This window comes from Heptranchias perlo, chromosome 32 (genome assembly GCF_035084215.1).
Source record: "Heptranchias perlo isolate sHepPer1 chromosome 32, sHepPer1.hap1, whole genome shotgun sequence".
Taxonomy (NCBI): Eukaryota; Metazoa; Chordata; class Chondrichthyes; order Hexanchiformes; family Hexanchidae; genus Heptranchias; species Heptranchias perlo.
In genome coordinates, this window is record NC_090356.1 from 5,340,627 (window position 1) to 5,366,939 (window position 26,313).

The 26,313-nt window shown below is 40.7% G+C and overlaps 1 protein-coding gene across 1 annotated transcript in view; it reads right to left on the reverse strand.

Annotated features, from left to right (window-relative positions):
• The window catches only part of prkcz (protein kinase C, zeta), a 377,802-nt gene that overhangs the window by 36,428 nt on the left and 315,061 nt on the right, over positions 1 to 26,313 (reverse strand). The window lies entirely within an intron of this gene.

Below are 26,313 nucleotides of genomic sequence, written 5' to 3' on the forward strand. Positions count from 1 at the left end.
TAATAGTACCTTTAGTCCACTGCTTGGCAATGCAAATTTATAATAAATAACAGTCAAAATAGATAACTGTCTAACACACAAGGGCTCTTCAGCAAATCATGTTTAACCTTTTGATCATTGGGTGTAATCTCATTTTGTTGTTTGAAATTTCTTTTCCAATTGTCACTTCTCAATTTCACCAAATCTTCCTTTCATCAGTGGAAAGATCAAACTTTTATTTTCTTGGAAGTTTAATCAGGCAATTCACTTCCTTCAGATTGTCAGAGTTGACACCAGGGCAAGGCATCTACGGTCTGTTGAAAGAAATGGACTTGATTGGCTCACTGGTTTCTTCTTCCAACTCAACTCCTAAAGTTAAAGTCGCACTGTGACTATATCAACACAGGGGATTATTACCACTTGGTGAGTGAATCCTTTTAGTATGACTGCCATTACATCTTGTGTACATCTAAGAATTTTAATTTGATCTTCAAAAGTCAATCTTGGAGTTTTAACACCATCAAAAGTCTTTAAACTTTCATGTTTATAACATGTTGGTTTTTTAATATATTAGGGTACAGCTGAAAGTAAGTGTAACAAGGACTTTATTGGAGGTGGTTACTGGGAGCATCTAAAGGCTTAGAGGATTGGTATTTGGATAGCACTGGGTAAATAAATTTCCTATTGCATAATGCATGCTCCAGCAACATACTGCAAATGTGGATTATTTAACAAGCAATCGTTAAGCATGTGCTTAGACTTCTATGTACACAGGTCAAAGTTCCAAGCAATGATAGTGCTTGCCAGTGGCTGTAGTGTGTAATTGTAAACAATTTTACAACACCAAGTTATAGTCCAGCAATTTTATTTTAAAGGAGATCTTGAAACATTTGCCTGAGGAAGGAGAAAATCTCCGAAAGCTTGTGAATTTAAAATAAAATTGCTGGACTATAACTTGGTGTTGTAAAATTGTTTACAATTGTCAACCCCAGTCCATCACCGGCATCTCCACATCATGTAGTGTGTAAGGTTTGACCATTGATATTCTGCATGGAATTTTGACAGATGTAGTATATTGTTACTACTGCAAACACTGTTCTGCACCTCCTGACCTAACAGGCAACTTACAAAACTCATTACAGTTATGGCTGGCGGAGCATTATCAGCTATCGCTGGGACTCAAGATACCACGGTGTGAAGGGACTGCCTTGAATGCTTAGTTGTCAAATCATTTCATAAACTTTGTCTGATGTGTGAAAATGAAAGACAGCCTGTTTTATGGGTTGACAAATACAATAAGGTTAAAGGCATGATAGTTTTTTGTGCAAATCAAATGTGCAAATTACTGTTAAAAACAAATGCTTTACAGCACAGTATTTGTTTGCCACTTTATTGCTACCATAATAGATATCTCAGAATCAAACCAATGAAGCTCAGAAGACCCTTAGACATGCAATGAAATTCACATTCAGGGAAGAACACGATGTCATACTGGTGGTTACTGGGAGCATCTAAAGGCTTAGAGGATTGGTATTTGGATAGCACTGGGTAAATAAATTTCCTATTGCATAATGTATACAGTAACTGCCTTCCATTCAAGCTGACAAACTTCTCCCTTGTCCATTCAAGATGTGGAGATGCCGGTGATGGACTGGGGTTGACAACTGTAAACAATTTTACAACACCAAGTTATAGTCCAGCAATTTTATTTTAAATTCACAAGCTTTCGGAGGCTACCTCCTTCCTCAGGTGAACGATGTGGAAATCTTCTCCTTCCACGACCCAAGCAAGCACTGTTTTCTCTGTCCTCTCATGGGAATGCCACAAATCAGCTTTTATATTACCTTTCAACTACACTGCGCCACCTCTACCTAGCAATTAGGCTCAACACTACTGCAAAACACCAGGGAAAGAATGAAAAAAGTAACCATTCAATATTTTATATAAAATAAATTCCTGGGAATGAGATAATGGATGTAATTCAATCTCAGGTCTCTGCTGATGTTCACAAACTAGGATATCAGCAGAATTCTTGAATTAGTTTTGCAATCCCCTCCCTGAAGACAATTATTCTGATACTTTCTTTGTCGCAGACATTTGAAAAGTGAAACTAGTATCTCTCAGATATACAATTATCACAATACTGAAGCTAAAAAGTCAATTCTCCTCAACAGTAATGAGATTCTAAGGAACTTGGCTATAACCGGAATTGCCCTTACCAGGAATTCACATTTCCACTATTTAATATAGATTCAATACTTTGTACAGTGCAGTACATTGCCCTTTAGACATTTGCTTTTTATAGGAGTAACTTCCAGGTGGTGCAGTGCACAACAGATTGGAGAAATGTGATATTAAAATGATACAATGGGCACATCATGGAGCAATGCCAACCTAGAAAACTAGCCAAAGCTGGCCAACAGCATCATTAAAGCTGACAGCCTCAAAAAGCTGACAACTCAAAAATAGCCCTGAATTTAAGCCATCATATGTAGTTACCTGGAAGTGCAACTGGGTACACCCTTAGTCTTAACTTCAGCTGCAGGTTTGTTCACCGTTCTATCACTTGTATAGCAGATGTTTGTGGCAAAGTTTGAGAGACATTCACTAATTTCTTCAGTAGAAATTGAGGCTTTTGTAGTTGTGTATTGGTTACAAATCAGCTTTTATATTAACTCTTTTAAAGCTGCTTGTGTGACTATTACAATGACACTGGGGAACTTTTCTTCTTCACCCTTGCCCAGTTCATGCTGGCACTTTTCTCCCCCTTCCATTCAAGCGGACACACTTCTCCCTTGTCCATTCAAGGTGGTGCTCTTCTCATTTCCCCCCGTTATGACGGTACTCTTCTCCTTCCACAACCCAAGCAAACACTGTTTTCTGTCCTCTCAGATCATGCTGGCATTATTTTCCTCCCCCCAGTTCACGGTCTTACCCAGTTCTTCTTCCTCTCCCTGTTCACATAACAGTCACACTCACCTCCCCCTTCCCAGTTCATGCTGGCACTCTTCTTCTGTTCCCTTCCCCAAGAGCAGCACATTAATCAGGTGTCCTGATGCCACAGCTCGTTAGTTTACCAATCTGATATACCAATGGGTAGGGCATTGGATTTTTAAAATAAGCTGGATTGTCAGGGTATATGCCAAGTGGAAAACAGGTCCTTCCTGATGGTGGAACAGGCTTGAGGGGCTGAATGGCCTATTCCTGTCCTACGTTAAGGGAAAAGTCGACAGTTACCTTGAAGCTATAATTAGAAAGCAAAGAAGATTCCTTGACTGCGGTCTCAATCAAGGACATACAAAGGAAAAAATCATGTGTTATGTCATTCTAAAGATGAAAGATTTAACCGTATAACGGTACAGGTGTGAATACCCATGAGTTATTCCTGTGCACAGATTAGCTAGAAACAGAAAAATTCACAGCCTGTTGAACTTGCATGAAACTCTCTGCAAAATTATAGGTGATACTTAAAACTTGCCCTTCAGAGCATGGAAAAATACCAACCTGCCGTCCCCGAAAAAATAAAAAGACAATAAACTGCATGGATTTTATACAGTACAAAACCCAAGATACCGAAGCTGGTGAAGAGATGAAGTCATCTTCAATTCTGCAGGATGCTTAAATTACAGCCTCATTAATCACTGGAATACCAGAGAACTCCATTCCTACTCTATTTCCCTGACACTGCGGACTAATGAAATAGGTCATGTCATTCACAGGTTGCTAATCTTTTAAAACTTGTCTTTGTTGACAGTTCTTGGTACTCAAAGCCAAATCCTAGTTTTATACTAGACTTAGAATCATAGAAGTTTACAACATGGAAACAGGCCCTTCGGCCCAACATGTCCATGTCGCCCAGTTTATACCACTAAGCTAGTCCCAATTGCCTGCACTTGACCCATATCCCTCTATACCCATCTTACCCATGTAACTGTCCAAATGCTTTTTAAAAGACAAAATTGTACCCGCCTCTACTACTGCCTCTGGCAGCTCGTTCCAGACACTCACCACCCTTTGAGTGAAAAAATTGCCCCTCTGGACCCTTTTGTATCTCTCCCCTCTCACCTTAAATCTATGCCCCCTCGTTATAGACTCCCCTACCTTTGGGAAAAGATTTTGACTATCTACCTTATCTATGCCCCTCATTATTTTATAGACTTCTATAAGATCACCCCTAAACCTCCTACTCTCCAGGGAAAAAAGTCTCAGTCTATCCAACCTCTCCCTATAAGTCAAACCATCAAGTCCCGGTAGCATCCTAGTAAATCTTTTCTGCACTCTTTCTAGTTTAATAATATCCTTTCTATAATAGGGTGACCAGAACTGTACACAGTATTCCAAGTGTGGCCTTACTAATGCCTTACTAATGTCTTGTATATGTTGGGGAAAGAAGTTCCAGCATCGCTTAAATTATCATCTTTCGAGTATGGCTATAGATGTTCCCACTCGAGCAGCCCACTTGATTGGCACCTCATCCACCACCCTAAATATTCACTCCCTTCACCACCGGCGCACAGTGGCTGCAGTGTGTACCATCCACAGGATGCACTGCAGCAACTCGCCAAGGCATCTTCGACAGCACCTCCCAAATCCGTGACCTCTACCACCTAGAAGGACAAGAGCAGCAGGCACATGGGAACAACACCACCTGCACGTTCCCCTCCAAGTCACACACCATCCTGACTTGGAAATATATCGCCGTTCCTTCATCGTCGCTGGGTCAAAATCCTGGAACTCCCTAACAGCACTATGGGAGAACCTTCACCCCACGGACTGCAGCGGTTCAAGGCGGCGGCTCACCACCACATTCTCAAGGGCAATTAGGGATGGGCAATAAATGCTGGTCTCGCCAGCGATGCCCACATCCCATGAACGAATAAAAAATAACTCCCTTTTCGACCCCTCCTCTCCTAACGTTACTGACTGTTGCTGGGATGTGGTTCCACAGGATTTCAGTACAATGACAATATAGAGAGGAGAAAATTATGCCACAACCTTCAACCCTATAGCTCAGGTCTTTTATACACTGTCTTTTCTTTGCCTCACCATTAACAGTAGAGACTTCAGCTGCTTTGACTCTACTCTCTGGAACTCCCTCAGTAAACCCAAGTTGGCATTTTCACTTCTCTCTCCATCATTAAAAACCTTCTCAAAACCAATCTTTTCAACCAAGCTTTCAGCCACCTCTCCTATTCTACTATGGTTTGGCAACTGTTCCTTTAATTTTATTTGTTCTCTCTCTCCATCCCCCCACACTGTAAAGTGCCTGGGATGTTACCTATGTTTAAGGTGCTATCTAAATGCAAGTTGTTGTTGTAGGATGGTATAACTGCAGCTTAGGAGGAACCAGAGAGGAAAGTTCAGAGAGCACTGACATAAGAGTACTGATAAAATAGAGACAAGATAGGTTACAACAGAAGGGGGTTGGGAGACCAGCAGTGAGCGAGGGACAACATCACATGCCACTCTCATATCCTGTCCAAAAATGTGAGAAAAGATTTAGTAGCTTCTTCTCAGACATGCTATATTATAGATTAGATAAATTATTACTGCCATTTTACTTTAAGAACTGTCTATTCTCAAACGATGGGGTAGAAGTTGAGTGTGATGCATACCATCTGCTGTAAATAGAATTTATTCTTGCACAAAATGGTCATAATTCTCTATACTTCAACAACCAATTTGGTCAGACATGAAGTATAGCTCCTCGTCCAAATTTTATTCAGATTCGCTGCAACAACTTGTTCTGAACAGCAAGAAGCATTTCCTGGAGTTTTCTATAAATTAGGTTCATTTCTCTTGGCAAAGGGTAGCATTTTTCAGAGGAAAAGAAAATCCCATACCGATAACTAGAACTGCTTTGCGAGGATTTCTCCCTTTCACAGTTGCTGGAAGAGAAAATGAAAACAAATATATTCATAAGGGGAGTAAATTGCTTTTGAGAAAACTGCTGTGACATTAACAGTTTAGGGACGCGATTGAAGTCTTTTTTGAATCTGAATTGCGTTAATTCGGATCCGTTCAGAAATTGGACACCATATTTGCCAGTAACTGCAGCAACAGTTGTTTGTGGCAGCTAACTTCAGTCACCCTTTTCTGGTACTTCTGTTAATCCATTCTTGATCTGCAGGGTATCATCTGAGAGAAGCTCGTATACAATTGCACCCCAAGGCTAGTATTAAAGGCAGGGACATCCAGCCCAATGTATGGAGCCATTTTATTTTCTATATCATTATGTTGATTCCAGATGCAAACTAGCCCTTGGGTCAAGTTAGGCATTAATTAAAATCCGTGTAAATGTATTTAAATTCATACCTTTTTGGAGGAGTTTGAGTTGAGGGATGTGCTGGAGAAAGGAATATTTTTCAACTTTTTTTGACCTAGTGTCAGCAACAACCTATTGTAGGTCAAGTACAGCATTGTCAGCTACAGGTTTGCTACTTTTCTCCGAAATGTTCCTTAGCCCCAACCTCCGAAGAATACCCCACTGCACCAGTGTGTGAATATTTCCATTTCCTTCACCTGGATTCCTGTTGAGACTTCAAAATTTGTCAATTTATTGTTCGTTTTATGCTGTAGACCCACAGCCAATGGGAATTGACAGAGAAAACAAGCCTTCAATCCAATAATCTGCACCAAGGTCAAACCAGAGGTAAAGGAAAGTATTCTAACCCACTGCCACCCAGTTTGGGATGCCATCAATTTCAGTAGCTAGGATATGCATGTATGTTTCTTGAAATTGAGAGTCCAAGGCCCACAGTGCAAGACCACCAAGAACGAATAGAAGAGAAGGAAATCAGAAAGTAGTGATTAGGTAATGTCAAGTTTAGGTTTTATAAGCTTGAAGATTATAGGGTGAAGGGAAGGAAAACCCTAAATACTATACACTGTTGTTACGTATTTAGAAAAAAAACTAGGGGAAGGGGAAGAAATGCAATTACAACTAGATTAAGATGCCACAATAGATTTCACCGTTAATGTTGGGTTCTGGTTTCCATGGAACTAAATGTTGTACTGATCTTTTACAGGCAGCACATACAGCACTGTATTGTAAGTTATCACTATGTGTAATTTATTTCTTCCATTATCTCAGTGGTGCTGAGTGCATCATTTCTCTCTACCACTTACTCAACTGTTACAGGCATCAGCAGAAAAGCACTCAAGGCAAAAGATGCACTTCATTCACACTACAAAATCCAGCCATAAACTTACAGCAATAGTAAATGTGTCTATTCCATTTTTAAGACTGCAAACCACAGATTTTCAGAAGGAACTGATTTGTTTTTTTGTAAGTTATTTCTATTTTTTTCTCCTTCCCCTCAGAGTTCTCCCCATATCACACATCATACACCTGCTCAGAGGACTGGTGTAGGAAACCTGATCCCTTTCGATGCTTCCACAATACTACTCTTTAGCCAGCCACTATGAGATACATGCAGGTGTTCTTATATTTCAGCACCAGTTTTGGGAGAGCAATACAACACCAGCCACACAGCACAGCTCTCTCCTGGCATCAGGTGCTGAGAATAAGCACAGCATAGAGTCCAACAGCAGTTCCCAATCCCATAGTCCCAAGTCTGTATCCACTGTCATTGGAACAAGGGAAAATTGGCAAGTTCTAATCATAATTGTAGGTGGCGGCGCAAGAACCATGTTTCCTTTCGACTGCAATTTTTAAAAATATAAAAGCATAATGTTACTGGGCTATATGAATTTTCCTTTCTTCTCTTCTGGGTAAACACTTGGGGATTCAGATTAATATCTCTCCACCTTTCTGTCCCTCCCAACCAGTCGTCAGAACTCACTACTTGAGGAACCGCAGAAATAAATCTGGGTCCTATTACTCTAGCACTTTGGAGCACCAATGTGCTGTGTCACTGATCCCTGATTCTGCAAGACTATCTTTGGGAATCGTATCTTTGGCTTTTACAGAAAATGTTTGATACCATATCTCACTTAACGAAGGACCTGTGAAAAGTGAACTATACCAGAGTATTGTAGGAAAAAAATTATAAACTAGGCATTTTATGCACTTACATATTAGTATGAGAACCCAAAGCACTAAGCATTATATGAGTAGTTTCTAAAATCAGTCTGGAGATGAGTCACTGAGATAAATTTATCACAATTCAATGTGATAATACAACATCATAACTTGTATTTATATAGCGCTTTTCACACAGAAAAACATTCCAAGGCACAGAGCAGAAACAATTACTGAACAGTAGTGGAAGAGTTAGGAGAGATGACTGAAAGCATGGTCAAAAAAATAGGTTTTGAGAGTTTTAAAAGCAGAGAGAGAAGTGGCAAATAGGTTGTTTAGGGACACAGCTCCAAATAGTAGAGTCAAGACTGCTGATGGCTCTGCCACTAATGGTGGAGTTGCACAGGAGACCAGAATCAGAGCACCGATAAGCATGGGCCGAGAAGTACAGCTGAAATAGGTTGCAGACACATAGCGGTTTGAGATCATAAACTGTTTTTGAATTTGATGCATTGGGGGACTGAAAGCCAATGAGGATGTAGTTGATGAGCAAGCAGCACAGCATGCAGGCAGTAGAGTTTTAGATAAGCTGGAATATATGTATGGTAAAGCTCAGGAGGCCAACAAGGAGGACATTGGAAAAATCAGATCTGGAGGGAACAAAAATATGTACAAGGGTTTCAGTGGCAGTGGAATCGAGGCAAGACACAAGCAGACAATACTGCGGACCTAGAAGTAAGTGGTGTTGGTGATTGATTGGACATGGGATTTGAGACTTAGTGCTTGATTGGACATGGGATTTGAGACTTAGTGCTTGATCGAACAGGACACTGAGGTTCTACACCTTCTTTTCAGCTTGAGCAATCACCCACGGAGGAGTACAATCAGAGTGTGGTAATGTGATGATTGGAACTATTCCACCCAAGAGAAGAACACTAGAAGACTACTGCACAGCTCTCCTGCCTTTTAATACAGCTGCAAGCCACCCACACGAGAGGAGGAATTACCTGCTCTCACACATACTCTTTCTTTCATCAATAACTACTGCCCACCTTTTTCACTATCACACCTCTGTGGCAAAAAGTGCATCTAAATCCCAGCATCAAATGTATCTCCATTTCACATTAAGTATGGTCCCAGTTTATGGATTAAAAGCCCCAGAGTTACCCTCCTCTTCTATTTTTATAGAAACCACACACAAAAGAAAGTTAGAGAGATTTGTTTTTCGTTGCTAAAATATCAGATGGCATAAAGCATAACATGGTGCAGCCACAGTCAAGTGTAAAAATATCAGATTTCTCATGAATTTGACAATGCTAGGATAAAGAACGACTTGCAGAAATTGCACTGGAGTACCAATGAGCAATATTTATATGGAGTCTGTATTAAGGTGGGTGCTGCAACCAATAGTGTAGAATGTTATAGTGAGCAAATAGTTACTATAGGGTTATAGTGTGTGAACCTGTATAATTGAGTACATTTTTGCAAGCCTTTACACAATGCATAATTCAAATCTTGATTAGTTTTCCATATCAGTTGTTCTAATCTTGTCTGTGCAATTACTGATTTGTTAATTGCTCATCTGAGGTCATATTAGTCTTCAAAGGCACCTTTACGTTATTGATCAGGTACCAAGAGATTGAAGCTTACATGACCTTTGTGTGCTACTCTCTCTGCAGGCAAACTGCACAAGTAGGTAAGATCTCTATCTAGCAGAAAAATTGTAAATATTTTAAAACTGAATCTTCAAGAGTTTACATTCAAAATATATTCTATGAAGCTACTGTGTATTTTAATTACAGTACACATAGGGGAGAAGTACATTAATCAGGTTTCTTGACTTTTTAAAAAATTCGTTCATGGGATGTGAGCGTCGCTGGCGAGGCCGGCATTTATTGCCCATCCCTAATTGCCCTCAAGAAGTTGATGGCGAGCCGCCTTCTTGAACCGCTGCAGTCCGTGTGGTGAAGGTTCTCCCACGGTGCTGTTAGGAAGGGAGTTCCAGGATTTTGACCCAGCGGCAATGAAGGAATGGCGATATATTTCCGACTATGATATATCACATGACTATGCTTACACTGTAATCAATGCTGGTTTAGGATTTGAGGCAATTTTCTGGTTCTTGGTCTCTGAGGCTCAGTTGGACCTGGGAAGGGAGGAGGGCAGGGCACCGTGAACTAAATGTTACACTGAATGGAGTTGTTCTTCCCTCAATGGACAGATTGCTGTGCTGGTCGGGGAAGAGGGGTTAGTTTGCACTGATTGAGTTGCCAAGGATGGGGCCTGACTGCTTGGAATTTCTCTGGTAGCAGAGGGTGAACATCATTTGTTTAAATTGGGATATGTTCCATGTGTATATAAACCACATGTTTGTTGTGGGTTGGCTGCACTTCAACACAAAGGCAGGAGGAGGGCTGCTTCTTACAGCCAATAGTGAAAGTTCCATTAGCCTGTATGCTGTTTTGGGAGAGGGGGGGAAAAGAGAGGGGGTGGTCTTTCCTCAGGGAGAGGGCTGATGGACCCAGAGGAATTTTCAGGGAGGGCCTCCATCCACATGTAGGGATACAACTTTTCTGGATCTCTGTTAGCCTCCTCTATGAGTCTACGAATGATAAACTGTGCAGGGGGGTAGGTAGGGAGGAGCTGGTCTCCATTCACAAATCAAGAATTTTGCTGGGAGTCCATGTACCAGGCTATGATCTAGTGGGAAGTAGTATCGACTGAATTTTGGGAAACCGATTCTCCCCCCCCCCCCCACCCCCATCTGATTTGGAAGCTGAAGGTGCTTAAGGCTGCCCTCTTGCCCACCCAGAGAATCTCGGAGATGTGTCAATAAGCCTAGGTCATTGACTTATTGGATTGGGAGTAGAAAAATTGTTACATAATAAACAAAAATTCCCCATATAGCACATTAAGTTAGTCAGCCTCTTAAATCATATTGAAATGATTTAAAATGGGTGTTGGGATCATGCAAGGCAAACCTAGGTATCAACTCAGTGCCAGTTCTGTGTATCTGTATACTCGCATCATGGTGAAAAATAGGATCATGAACACTAAGGCACATGCAACGAACACCATTTTGTCAGCCAGAACGGGAGGCATCCAATTCAATGCCAGATTGCAAGAATCATGAAAATTTGGTTCTGTTAGAACTCTGGAGATCATCTTTATATTTGGGAGAATACACGACCGATGTCATCAGCACACCCTCAAGGCAAAGGTGCCTTAAAAGGAGCTCCAAGAACTCCAGGTACACACAATCCAACATCTACATCTACGTGTGTCTCTTCATTTCACACTCCGTTTATACAACCAGTATTATAATATCTTTATGATGCTTGTATCATGCTTGCAGCATTAACCTTAAATGAAGTTTACTCTGGTTATACAGAATTCAGGATAGTTCTGGTTCTACTCCTAAATTTATAAAAATAGGTCACTAAAATGTCCACATACACTCAAAATCACAGTACGTAAAAAACATGTGTATGGGTAATGACATCATCTCATATCGACACAAATAATTGTGCAAATCCACAATGCATTTTTGAGGCACAATTTGGAACATAAGCTGGGTTTCAGATACCCTGCAATCAATTTCAGGGAAAACAGGACAAACATCAGCAAGGCATGCTGGTTCCCTTTGTTCTGGTTTGCACCGTTCAAAAAGAGTTTGTAGTTGTTATATTGCACATGCAATGAAAACTGGATTCCAGAGCCTATCCAGTTTCTGTGTAGTAAAACTGATTAAAAGATACCAAGATGGAACCAATGTAGAAACATCTGTGTCCCCAGCTTTGACAATAGTTTCTGCTTGGAGTAGGCATTCAAACGGTATAAAAAACAGTATTGGTAGCCCAGCAGCCGTTGTCATGGTAATTGAGATACTGACTACAAAAAAAAAGCTTGCCTCTCTCCTCCTTGATTCTCACAGATATACACTGCCCCATCAATGCTCAAAGATACACTACTAGGCCTATGGCATATCAAACTAATGGAGAAACTATTTTCACACCAGTTAAATAGTGCAAATGGGATATCATTTATGTCCCATTTATTATGTAGAACTCCAATTCTATTTAAGCTATACAGCTTCATTAACCCTTTATTTTGATTCCAGAACTGTTCATGTATTTGCTGGTGATGTTTTGACTTTGTCCCATTTATACTGCAGAACAGATTCAGAGTACTGGCCCTAACACCTCCTTGGCTACTTACACACCCTTTGTTTCTGTCCATTATTTAACTGAGATTACATCATTCCACTTATGATTCCTTGCTGGGGTTGACTTTTTTGAAAAAAAACATATATTTTTCTCCCCTCCCCGATTTCTGATTGTGTTAATATGCTTGTCCACCTCTTTTATTCAGTTTTGAGGAAGGGCCTGCACCCAAAACATAATCTTTTCTCTCCACTCCACAGAGGCCGAGGGACCTGCTGTGTGTTTCCAGCATTTGCTTGACTGAATGGACTCCATTCTTCAAATACACATAAAACTGAGTCTATTCTAGGTGCCTTTACTTTATTGAAGTGCAATCGGTGTACATACATGGTATCCTCACCATCGGCTGCATTTAAACACGTATGTGCTGACTTGCTGTGTTCCAGCAACAGATATCCACTTTTTCACGGCACTTGGCTGCTGCCGGATTCACTGTCTGAGCTTCTAGCCAACAACTGATGGAGAACGGTGCTCACTGCAAATGTAAATGGGGCACAGCGGTGCCAGAACACTAGCACTGTACTACGTTCATCAAACTGGGTGCAAAGATCAACTTCAAATGCCATTCTGAATCAAAATAAATGGCTTTTGGAGCTATCCAGCTTAATTGTCATTATTGCTGGTCAACAATTCTACTACCAGGAACGTGTAAACAGCTCCCCAAAATGTTTTTACCCAAAGAGTAGCTGAGCCATATAAGACCAGGAAGATTCTAGGTTTGATTCCGAATCTGTTGTAGGTTAGTTGATCTCAGCCAGGGCTGTGGAAGGGGAACTATAATTGGCCGCAGTAACCTAAGTCAAGGAGAGGAAAAAACGGCCATGGCTTCCTTTCCCAACTGCTAACCATTAACCCCTGCTGGACTGTGTGCGTGTGGCCATCGGGTTAATCGTGATCCCCTCCCCACCATGAGAGACAGCCTGTTGACCCTCACATGGAGAATCAGCACTTGAACGAGAAAAAAAAAAATCCTTTGTTTTCCCCCCATTCCTAATTTGTCAAGTGCCTATACCACATTGTTATCCTAGAGAATTTTCAAGCCAAAGAAACATGGATAGCAAGCATAAATTGGGAAAATGCTGGAAATACACAGTGGTTCTGACAAAGAGTCTAACCTTAAATTTATATTTTCTCTTTACAGATGCTGGCGGACCTGCTGTGTATTTCCAGCATTTTCTGTTTTTATTTCACAAATTTAGCACTTACCTGGATAATAGAGTAACAATTTAGTATTATCCCCTATAGTGAATACTTCTAGATAATATTTCACAGTGAGACAGGGCCAGGTAGATGATAACGTAGGCTAAATTTTAATTAAAAAAAAAAGTAAATCCAGAAAGGGAAGAGCAATATATCCTCACTTCAAAAAAAAATTCAGGAAAAAAATCTTCCCTTTAAAAGTGTCACTATTGTAATGCCTGTCTTTGCACTCAATTTTTTTTTGGAGAAAACATCAACAGGTTAGGGTTTTCACATTGGAGGAAAACAAAACACAGCACGACGTTGGGAGTTTGTTTACTACGCTCGAGTGTACGAGTTGCAAATTGCAAGCCATGTCATGCTTTGTAGAGGCTGCAAATCAGTGTGGGAACATTGTGTACCAGCAAAACAAGTCAACAAAAATAATGGAAAACATTGTACTCTTACGTCAAAGATGGAGAAAAGAGGCCATCAAGAGGATTTGCGGGAAATGCCAATTCTAGCTGAGTGGCTCAGAATTCATTTACAGCACCACAAGAATCAATTTACATCAACAGCCGCTGCATGTCCTGTGCTCCATTCACATAATACCACCTGGGTCACAGGGACTTGTTTCAGAGCCAAAGAAAATCTTTTACATCTTCAAAATAAATATTGTACAGGAAAACAATGAGGGACATCAGAGAATAATCTTCTACCATTCCTGTGAAAATGTTTTTAGGTAACTGAACACTGCTGATCTTGTCAACTGTTCATAGTGTTTTTATAGGACAGTAATATAATACTTTGCTAAAGCACACAATCAATTCATTTGACAGTGTATGGCAATTTGCTAATTACAGAAAGCCTTTAAACATTCAGTATTAAAGTTGCAGTATCTTTTTTTCTAAAATCTCACTTAATTCAATGTTAGTTTTTCATTTGCACTCTCTCTCATTTTCTCCTCTTTCTTTCAAATGGGCACCCCTCATGTGTGAGCATTGGTGAGCTATTTAAACATGTGGGTTGTCACATCTGAGCCCGGGTGCATCCATACTTCATGTCTACACTTTTACAAAAGTCGGTAGATAGTGAGCAGGAGTACGAATTCTGGCTGATTTTTTTCCCCTTCCTATCTCAGACACACTCTAGCCATTGTAGTATTCCCCCACCCACACCATGGTGCATTTACTTACTGAGCCATTAAAGGAACACCAGAAAGTCAGTTTTATAAATTCCCAGCAACCCACCTACAGATTTCTGTATACTCTAATCTAGTATTCTAAAGATATATATTACTTGCAAAATATAAATAATTTATAAGAATGGGTGAAGTATATGAAAGCTATCATCATCTAATTGGCTGTCTGACATCAAGTCTTGCAGTCAAAATTTCCTTCAGCTCAATGTTGACAAAACCGAGGCATGCTGTTTGGCTCACCAGCACCTATGTCCCTCTGGCTCTGAATCCGGTAATCTCCATGGCTGCCCACTCAGACTAAATCTGAATTAACTGTACAACCTCTGTGCTTTGTTTGACCCTCAGGTGAGCTTTTTATCCTCGCATTTGGACCATTGCAAGACCGTGATCTTCCACCTCCAGAATACTGTCTGCTTAAGCCCTTAGCTCTCCTCCACTGTTGCAGAGACCTGAATCCACACCTTCAAATGAATTCGTCTCTGATCTCCCCATCTCCACATGTAATTCTATGGGCTGTATCCTCTCCTGCACAAGTCCTACATGCCCATCATCCCCACCTTTGTCAACTCCACTTCCTCCCTGTGCCCTAATGAACTGAATTCTAAATGCTAGTTTCCACAGCCTTGCTTCATTCTGAGTGATCTTCAGCCATACATCGCAGCCCACACCATCTGGTTCTCTGACTCCTGATTATTGTTATTATTGTTTGCGCTCTGTTCCACCATTGGAGTCTGCTCTTGAATTCTTTCCCAAAACTATTTTGCTTCACTGCCTCCACTCCCCACCTTCAAAAGCTTCCTAAAAACACATCCCTATGACCGTGCCTTCGGTCTCCTACTCCTCCCCCCCTCTCTCAAATCTCTCTTTTCTCCTGCTCGTTGTCGACCTCAGCCTTATAAAATGCTTTGGAAATGTTCTTTTATGTAAGGAGCATTATATAAATACAAGCTGTAAAAAAAACAAATATAGTGTCTTCACGGCATTGATCAGTTTCATATTACATACACAGCATAAAAGCCCCAATTCTCTTATTTTCTCAGTAAAAAATGGTGAATTACATTTGCGTCACAGAATAATTTTTACCCACTAGTCAAAGGGAATCTTGCACTTCGGCTCAGAGGTAAACAAGTCGATAGAAACTGGATGTGAGCAGATGCTGTAAGCAATGGCAGGAAAATTATTTCTCATCTGACAACTTGAAAATGACTGCTAGATCTTGCAATTTATATTGTAAAAATCCCCACTATAGACGTAGAGAAGATGTTTCCACTTGTGGGAGAGTCCAAAACTAGGGGCCATAAATACAAGGTAGTCACTAATAAATCCTTTACTCAAGAGAGTGGTGAGAATGTGGAACTCGCTACCACATGGAGTGATTGAGGCAAATAGCATAGATACATTTAAGGGGAAGCTAGATAAGTAATGAGGGAGAACGGACAAGAAGGATATGTTGATAGCGGGAGTAAGCTTGTGTGGAGTATAAACATTGGCATAGGTCGAATGGCCTGATTTTGTGCTGGAAATTCTATGTAATTCCATGATGTAGGTTTTATCTGAGGATGTGTCTCAATGCTTTTGTTTTGTTTAGTTTTTGTTGGAGAACAATTGATAGTTGGGTGTGACTTCTGGTAGTAACTGGTTCATATGACGTCATAGAGCAGGTTACATAACCAACACCGTAACTCTAATAATACATATATACTACAAAGTTCCACAGAAACAGTTGTGCAGTCTGCATCAGTGATGTGGAATGGCATCAACAATAGATTAACAATTGTAACACAGCCATTGGAGAATTATTAACTGATAATCAACAGCTGATTACCAGCAAATAGTCAGTACATATTTTAAAACAGAAAAAAACATGAAATATAACTCCGCTGATGGCTCACTGAATTTATCCAGTGAATAGCAAGTCATATGCATCAGGCCCTGGTTGTGCTCATTTAGCTGATCTCAGCACTACAATTAGCCTCAAATGCACTGGGCTAGGGAAGGGGAAAATAAGAGTTCCTACTTACGAAACCATCAAGTGATCCCTGCTGGATGTGTGTTTGTGTGGAGGTTGTGAGAGGACAGGATATGGCTGGACTGTGATGCTACCATCAATTAAATACTTTGTCTATTCTATATTTGTCGTTGAAGCTCATACTTATAATGGCTGAGAGCTACCAGTGCCCATTCTACCATGCCCCAGCAAGAGACCAACACCTTCAGGATAGAAGAGGGGTAGAAAGAAAATTGGCAATTAAAAAAACTAAATGTAATGTTTGAGAATGCTGAACAGCACTATTCTTAGATAAAAATGCCCTCAGATGCTGGTTTCAGTTCATAAAGAGGGAAAAACATTTTTTACCATCCACTTTATGAACCATACAGATCAGGAAGGTGCAGTTGGAGTAATAAGAAAGGTGGGAATAATTTGTAGGGTGAATGCAGGTGAGAAGGGTCCAGGCAATGTGCATCAATTTTGTACAAGAGGGGTAATTTTCCAATTTGGCACTGGGGAGCCTTGCCTGGTGGTATCACATCTTCGAAATGTGGGGGCACATTGTGCACAATTTTCTAGCCATTTGATTGGAAGATCGTGCAGAGTGCATGCCCAAATTTCCCATGTGTGCTACCAATGGTGAAACACTCGACAGCTAAACAAAGTCAGAAAATTACTCCAATTACCCGAACCTTGCAATTTCGCCCTGTGCTCATATCCCTCCACATGCTAAATCTAGCCACATGTTAAAGTATCTGATCAACAGTTGATGTTTGAATTGGAACCACGTCATCTACAAAATGACAATCCTTTCCTCCCAGGAATTCTACCTCACTTTTAATAATTCTCTTTTTACTGATTATACTTCTAAAGTACTTTACTGCTTTGATTTTTTTAAAAAGATGTATTCTTCATACTCCTTCAACTATCCTACATACTATTTGAAGTAGTCCTGTACACATTTTAGAAATTCCATTCCCTTTTCTCCGCTTATTCCCTCTCTGTCCTAATCAATAAGTGGATAATTGAAATCTCCCAGAACAATAATTTTGTTATTCCCACTCATCTCTCTAATCTGACTGTAGATTTCCTCTTCCATTTCCTTCCCACAATTTTGAGGTCCGTAGTACACCCCTATGCTACTCCTGAGCCCCTTTTTCTCTAATCCATGAGCTCCAACCATATTGACTGTCTGTACCCCTTCCCTATCTACATCAACCTTTTTTACAGCATCTTTTACCAATATTGCAACTCCACCTCCTTTCTTATCTTTTCTGTATCTCCTGAATATATTATATCCTGATATGTTCATTGGATTGATGGAACTGCAAAATATTTTTTAAAAATGAAATTAGAATTTGTCCATGTGGGGCTAATATTCTCCTTTTAGAAATGAATTATTAGAATCTGATTAGCAACATGACTTTAGGATGAAACGCTCAGGTTTGTGTCTGGATAGACCTTGAAAATGAGATGTTGTATGTGGATGAAACAAATTCCAGTTTGCCCATGGGATTTGAAAGCCTTTACTAGAAGTAAAGCTTAGCAACCCAGAATTCTGATTTATGCAGTGGATTGTTTTAATGTTGGAACCATTTTTTCTCAATTAATAGAGTTTATCAGATCTTACACCTTGTAAGGTGAAGTGTTAATATCTGTATAATGCTGTTTCCTACTTACATTTTCCATTCAGATTTTTGCCCTTAAAATGGATTCTGCCAATAGCTCAGCATTCAGAGAGGTTAGAATTGTCTACATCACTATCCATCAATCCATATATGTTAACATTTCAAATACGTTGTACCAGCCGCCAAAGCAATTTTGACAATTATTTTCTGAACAAAGTCTGTGGTTGACCAATCTGAGTTTAGTAAGGTAAGACAGCTTCCATTTTAACTTTAATTATTTTAAAAACTGTATTAAATAAAGACAAAAATTTCCCTACTTTGCACATTATAATATAAAATAGAAGTTGTGTTGTATTGAAGATACAGTCCCAGTATTATCTTTTATCGTTACATTTCACGAGTACATACAGTAAAAAATTCTACATCTTTATTTTTACAAAGACATTTGGGTTAGAGAGTCAGTGCCGCATCAACCTTTCCTCCACGTTCACTTCTGAAAATTGGACAGATGGATTCGTATCTTCAAAATCTTACATTGCTACTTTTATTTTACTGATTCAGTTGAGTCATCTTGGGGAGTCACAGAGTGCAGGCCAGGCACTTCTCCAGAGAGACGACAAGACAATTTGATGGATTCACCATCGGGCAGCTATCGGATGTAACTTAGTGGCCTTAGCTGGAAGTAGGTCATCTCCCCACCCTCTTGACTAGAACTGGAACTTGGCTTGGGGAGATCCAATGAAGAATAGAAAATATCAAAAAGTCTCCATCTCATATAGAATAAAGATGCCTATAAACCGAATCCTATACAAATGGTTTCTAACATTTCAGTCTCAATACTTAGGTGTATAACATCTAAGCTTATTTTACTACATCAACCTAGTATGCCTAAAAGGAATACTGTCTATTGTACTGTATAGATTAGCTGCTTTTATAACTATAAGGAAAGACTGGGGCTCTTTTCTCTCGAAAAGAGAAGGCTGAGGGGGTGACCCAATAGAGGCCTTTAAAATTATGAAGGGGTTTCATGGGGTAGACGTAGAGATGTTTCCGCTTGTGGAGGAGTCCAAAACTCGGGGCCATAAATATAAGATAGTCACTAATAAATCCAATAAAGAATTCAGGAGAAACTTCTTTACTCAGTGGTTAGAATGTGGAACTTGCTACCACATGGAGTAGTTGTGGCGAATAACATGGTTGCCTTTAAGGGGAAGCTAGATAAGTAAATGAGGGAGAAAGGAATAGAAGGATAATACCCGGACTTCAAGGGTTAAGTTACGAGGAGAGATTACACAAATTGGGGTTGTATTCTCTCGAGTTTCGAAGGTTAAGGGGTGATCTGATCGAAGTTTATAAGATATTAAGGGGAACAGATAGGGTGGATAGAGAGAAACTATTTCCGCTGGTTGGGGATTCTAGGAGTAGGGGGCACAGTCTAAAAATTAGAGCCAGACCTTTCAGGAGCGAGATTAGAAAACATTTCTACACACAAAGGATGGTAGAAGTTTGGAACTCTCTTCTGCAAATGGCAATTGATACCAGCTCAATTGCTAAATTTAAATCTGAGAGAGATAGCTTTTTGGCAACCAAAGGTATTAAGGGATGTGGGCCAAAGGCAGGTATATGGAGTTAGATCACAGATCAGCCAATGATCTTATCAAATGGCGGAACAAGTACGAGGGGCTGAATGGCCTACTCCTGTTCCTGTGTTCCTATGATATGCAGATAAGGCTCGATGAATTAGGGCAGGAGGAGCATAAACACCAGCACAGACCAGTTGGGCTGAATGGCATGTTTCTGTGCTGTAAATTCTATGTAATAACCTGTATCTGTCTGTGATATGCACTCTACAATGGAGCTCCATAGCCAGAAACGAACAGCTGAAACTAAAGGACTGGATCCTAGTATATTCCTCTGTCGTCTTTCAGTGACTGACAAGCTTTTCCAAAAGGGCTGTGTACCAATGTTTGACAGCTCACGTCCCATTTGGTGGTTCATATCTTTGATTACTGGCTTTTTGTGTGAATGCTCAACTGCATTATCTCAGCCTCTAACTTACAAAGGTCAAAGCCAAAAAAATTCCTGTGAAGTATTTGATGGTTTTTCTACCCCCCCCCCCCCCCCCCAATAATGTTGTTTCATTGAAGGAAACTTTGTTTTTGTGAAGTCATAGTTTAATACAGATATAAATGTTATGTTACTGACTACAAAAAACTTGCAGGTACATGCATTGCTGATCATAAATGGTCACACAGTTCTGTACATTAACATGGGGGAGTTTGTTGACAAGATGGAGAATCTTTTCTAATCAGAAAGCTCATGGGCAGGAAAGTGGAGTTGAGGTAGAAGATCAGCCGTGATCTGATTGAATGGCGGAGCAGGCTCGAGGGGCCGTATGGCCTACTTCTGCTCCTATTTCTTATGGGGGGTGTCAGGAATTTCACTATACATTGGCTGGTGCCTGTGGGGGTTGGGTAATGTATATTTTAACACTTACTACCTACCTAGGTTTTTTGCCCGTTAGTCAGTTAATATTTTAGAACTAACTCATTGGTCACATTTAAGTTCCCTTTCCTCTAAACCCCTTACAAATGCACATGTATGCTCAAGCATTAGGAAATAACAAACACAGTACATGACATAAATCATACTTTCACAGCTTGAATGTATTTAGCAGAAATACACAAAGTAGGACAAATACAATCCCAAAATCATTAGCTTCATACATTCTACATATACCCTGTACAATATTGATTTAATATCCTTTTCATGCACACATGTATTTTGCCCCAAGTCAAAACCAAAGCTCGTTTCTTCATTAAGTGTGCCAGAAAATGTTGATAGAATCTATGAAACCGTTGCCTGGCATTGTGGCAAAACAGTTACGTCTTCTAAATAAACCTGCATGGTTCCCTTCTTTGTCCCTAATTATCTTCTGATGCAGAATGTAGCACTACCCAGTGTACGTGTAATTGAAGAAGACTAAAGTTTATAGAACCAAGGTAATTTCTGTTAATAGTTTTAAGTGGGGGAAAAAAAATCAGCCACTGTTTGTTCTAAAAAAAATCAGCAACTTTTTAAAAAAGCTCTCAATATTTCTTCGGAATATTTGCTGTATCAGAAAGTTCTGCAGTCTGGTTTCAAAGAAGATAGCTAATTCTTCTCCGTGTTAAAAGGAGTTTATCCTTTTTTTGGACGTTATCCCAAATTCTTTTGGAGCTAGTAAACAAATAAAAAAATTCAATCTTTAAAAGAATTTCGAGGGATAAGCAAGCTGACTCTGAAGTTCTGAGTGGGGGTTTGAACTGCTCAAGGTCAAACCCATGCTTGTTGAGCTCACAGCCAGAATCAAAGGTCCTTAGAATCCACAATATCATAGTAGGTACGGCACAGGAGGAGGAGGCCATTCAGTCCATCGTGCCTTTGCCGGCTCTTTGAAAGGGCTATCCAATTAGTTCCATTCCCCTGCTCTTTCCCCATAGCCCTGTAAATGTTTTCCCTTCAAGTATTTATCCAATTCCCTTTTGAAAGTTACTATTGAATCCACTTCCATCACCTTTTCATGATGTGGAGATGCCGGTGATGGACTGGGGTTAACAATTGTAAACAATTTTACAACACCAAGTTATAGTCCAACGATTTTATTTTTAATCCCACAAGTGGGATTAAAAATAAAATCGTTAGACTATAACTTGGTGTTGTAAAATTGTTTACAATCACCTTTTCAGGCAGTGTATTCCAGATTATTACAATGCGCTGCGTAAAAAAATGTTTCCTCATGTCGCCTCTGGCTCTTTTGCCGATTACCTTAAATCTGTGTCCTTTGGCTATCGACCCTTCTATCAACAAATTCCACCATTCTCCTTCATTTAGTTAAACTCCATACAGCAACAATATATATAATCTAACTGAATGAGTAATGCAACTGGGAAAAATCAGAAGGACGTTAAGAGATTATGAAGTTTTTCCATTCTGAAAACGGGCCGTTCAGCCAACTAAGCCTTGAAAATGGGGTCCGAGATGCGTGCACATGCTTCCGATGGGAAGTGCACAGGATACCATATTGGTAAAGGGTTTTGCACGCGCACACCTAACGACCACCAGCAGCGTGCAGACTAGGGAGGTTATGACGCGAATCAGTGTGCAATGCTGATTTAAAGGGACTGCTGCTATTTTGGAACTCCGAACTCCACACACCATCCAACGTACTGTCTTGACCTCGCACAGCTGAACATAACTTAAAAGGCTCCACTATTGGTATTTAAAGGGATCATGCAGGAGTTACAGGTTAGTTGCTGGATTATTTTGTCTGGCTGTGGGTGCATTTGTATTTATTTTTGGAGGTTTCCTATACTTGGATTAAGTTTCTATACTCTACAGGGAGTGGGCTGAATGGCTGACAGGGAACAGCAAGGGCACGGTGGAGTGGCAGGGGTGGGAGCAGGAACGCTGTCATCCTGAGAGGGGACAGCAGGTCCGTGTTCCATGGAGCCACGGTCACTTGCTGCCTCCAGTTACGCGCCATCTTTTCCTGCTAGAAAGAGGGCAGTGTATCAGCGAGTGTCCTGCAAGATGTTTGGGTGATGTGGCTGTCATGGTTGAACAGCTACCAGTGTGTGTGAACTGTGAATGGTGAATGTAAGGCTTGCAACAGTGCTAAGTGTGTGACGGTGTGATAAAGCATATGATTTGAACGGTTGAGTACTGACTGAAAGAGATTGTCGGTAGGTGGGTGATGGGGGTAAAAACATAAGAAATAGGAGCAGGAGTAGGCCATACGGTCCCTCGAGCCTGCTCCGCCATTCAATCAGATCATGGCTGATCTTCAACCTCAACTCCACTTTCCTGCCTGATCCCCATATCCCTTGGTTCCCCTAGAGTTCAAAAATCTATCTATCTCAGTCTTGAATATACTCAATGACTCAGTATCCACAGACCTCTGAGTTAGAGAATTCCAACGATTCACCATCCTCAGTGAAGAAATTCCTCCTCATCTCAATCTTAAATGGCCGACTCCTTATCCTGAGACTATGCCCTCTAGTTCTAGACTCTCCAGCCAGGGGAAACAACCTTTCAGCATCTACCCCGTCAAGAAGGGTGTAGTGAATTGAGCAGTGGATGAGGCTAGTGGTGTAGGTGGTGCAATATGCTTGAACTCATGCACCTTGACAACTAATTTTAAAATCATTGAACTTCTTCCTGCACTGCATTCATGTTCTTGGAGCTATGCTCCTGGCATTTACCTCCTCCATTACTTCCTCCCACTGCCTTCTCAGCATATGTCTGGAGGTACTCCTGCCTCCCTGCAGATATAGGATGCCCCGCCTTCTCTCCACTTCTTGCACCAAGGCCTCTAGTGCATCATCATCAAACCTTGGTCACAGCACAGATTCAGTTTTGAAACAACTCCCACCACTTCTTGCAGCCACAATGCACCTCCCTTTTAAGAGGTGCAGTCTACCTTTAAGAAGCATGAGTCACTCGTGATATAGGGGGCCCCCTGCTGATGCATGCAGCCAATCAGCAGAGCAGGCAGTGCTGGCTGCAAGCAGCAATCATTTAAAACAGCAGACAGCATGAATGTAACTTGCTGCCTGCATCGCAATGAACAGGCGTGGATTAATCACGTACCGCGATCCCCACACCCGTTTTCAGGGGTTATCCAATTTAACCCCCATGATCTTCCCTCACAATGTAGTGGGACTACCCGGTTTCAGTTCAGTTTCTCCTGCCTCATCTCTCAGAGCAGCAACATTGTAGCTAATGACATTTTCATTGTTTACCTGTATTAAGAGTAGGCTTATTCAATTTTAGAGCATTTTTGCCTCCGATGTTTGTACAAAATGCAAGTGCAGAAAGCCTTTCCCACCCCCACAAAGCGATTTTACTGTCTTGGTTTTATCAGCCAGTACTCTGTTGAAGACTTTCCTCCCCCTCCATCCTTACCACACTTGTTTAATTCAGTGCACTAATTCGAAACAAAATAGATTCACTTCGGGCTCCAAACATTGAAAGAATCATCAGAAAGATGAAGCTGCAAAAAGCACACACCTGGAGGGAAGGATCTGCTTAAAGTTCCGGATCCTCGAATTAGCTCATTAATTAAAAATAACTCTACAGCTAAACACCTACTAGTAAGCACCACCCTCTGGATGAGCTTTAAGACAGAATGGGGAAGGAACTATGTACGGCCACTTGATTATGACCCTCTGCACCAATCCTGGAGAAAGAAGGAAATGACAGGTACGTCTGATTCTCCCCCTTAGAAATTGGCAGGGACAGGTTCCCTTCAAGACCAACAGTGACAACTTATACACAAAGGGAACAGCAGTCACCCATGAGATTTGGAGAGATAGCACTATAGTGAGATGGAGACCAACCCAATTTTAAGCATATTGACCATTCAGCTATTATACAGAATTGCCCCAAATAAAAAAAATATACACACAATCTCTGAGTTTGCAGTCCTAAATCAGGGTTACTTAGGATCTATCTTCCCGCTCCTTCAGCAGGTGCCAGTGGTGCACCTGACTTCCACTTATGCACACAAAAAAATGGGTGAGACTATCTGGCCCCCAAGCTCAAATCTAACTGAAAGCAAGGTTATAAGACCTTTGATGCCAGTGAGAAGAGGAAACAGGAGGGATAAACTGGAGCAACATAGGAGAAAATGCCTACTTTTTGTCTGACCCTTTACAATTCCACATGATGAACTAATTAGTTATAATACTAATGCAAACATCCAGAAGGGGTATGAAGATTCAATGAAGACCTTACTTGCAAATCCTCTCAAGAAAGTGCTTCCAATTCTCCTCTCTAGGGAAGGGGAAAGAGGGAAGGAAAGATCATATTGCTCTCTTGCAGCTACATGTCACTATGACATTACATTATTCCCTCTCAAAAGTAGTAAAAGGTCAATATCATACAACATGCAACAGGACAGTAATATTGCAACAAACTCAAGCAGGTGTGGTTGGGACCAAGATAGCAAGTCATGAAATTGTTCTTAGGTATAAGTTTTAGGTATGATTTTCACGGTTTCAAGAGGAAACAAGTATTTGGGGCAGACAAGTGGGCATCCTGCCTGCAGGGGGGATAAAAATATAAAATGGGCAAACAATGCGAGAAGGGGCAGGTGCAGCTGAGTCAGTCAGTGCTGGGACCAAGACCGCCTGTACAAATGTAATGGGAGAAGAGATACAAACTGCTCTAGAAACCCTACCACTAAGTTCAGACCCACGAATCAATTGAAAACATTGGGACTAGAGTAATCTGCTCTGCCCTCATGTACAATAATTCAATAAGGGAGATCATACATGTGAATACATTTTACCCAGGACAGATAAAGAAATAACAATTTTCTCTATTTTAACCACCTTCCATAATTAGTTCTTCCATGCTGTGCAAGATAGCATCACAGTCCATCTCCAAAGAGTAAAGCAACTATGTGCTATGAACAGGAGGCTGATCAAATGTCTCATTTGAGGGTCCAATGAAACCTGCACAGGAAAACTTGAGTACATTAGAGGTACTTTTGATGAATATGATCTCCTGCACTATCACCCCAATATGATTGAACTGCAGAACATATATTGAAGATAAATGCATGGTCGCACCGTCTCCAATACCGATAACCTTAGATCAGATTGCTTATGATGCAACTGCACCAGATTGGGGTAGGTAGATAAGAATTTTCAGTTGTTCCTTCCGCAGGCTGTTAGTTGATAGCCTAGGAAATGCAGATCAAATAGCCTCTTGTGGTTCATTCAAAATTTTATAATTAGTTCAGCTGCCCATGTCTCTTCCAATTGAGATAAGCTTATCTTGTCTATAGAAATATAGACAAAGCTGTGAAGACAACCCATTCTCCGCTGCCTGGAAACTTGAAACATGGCTTCTGTCATGAAAAGGAATTGATGGATCTGGAGAAAACAAAAATCATATTTAAGGGAATAGTTGCCTTGCAGGAAAGCGAAGGAACATATCAGATCATCCTCCAACAAGTGTGAGTGACATTAAGAGAACAAAATCATGTTTACAGAACTACCCCCCCGACCCCAAAGGACTGAAGGTGGGATACCCTGGTTATCCCACAGAAAGAAACAGGCAGACTTTGCAGAATGGGAAAA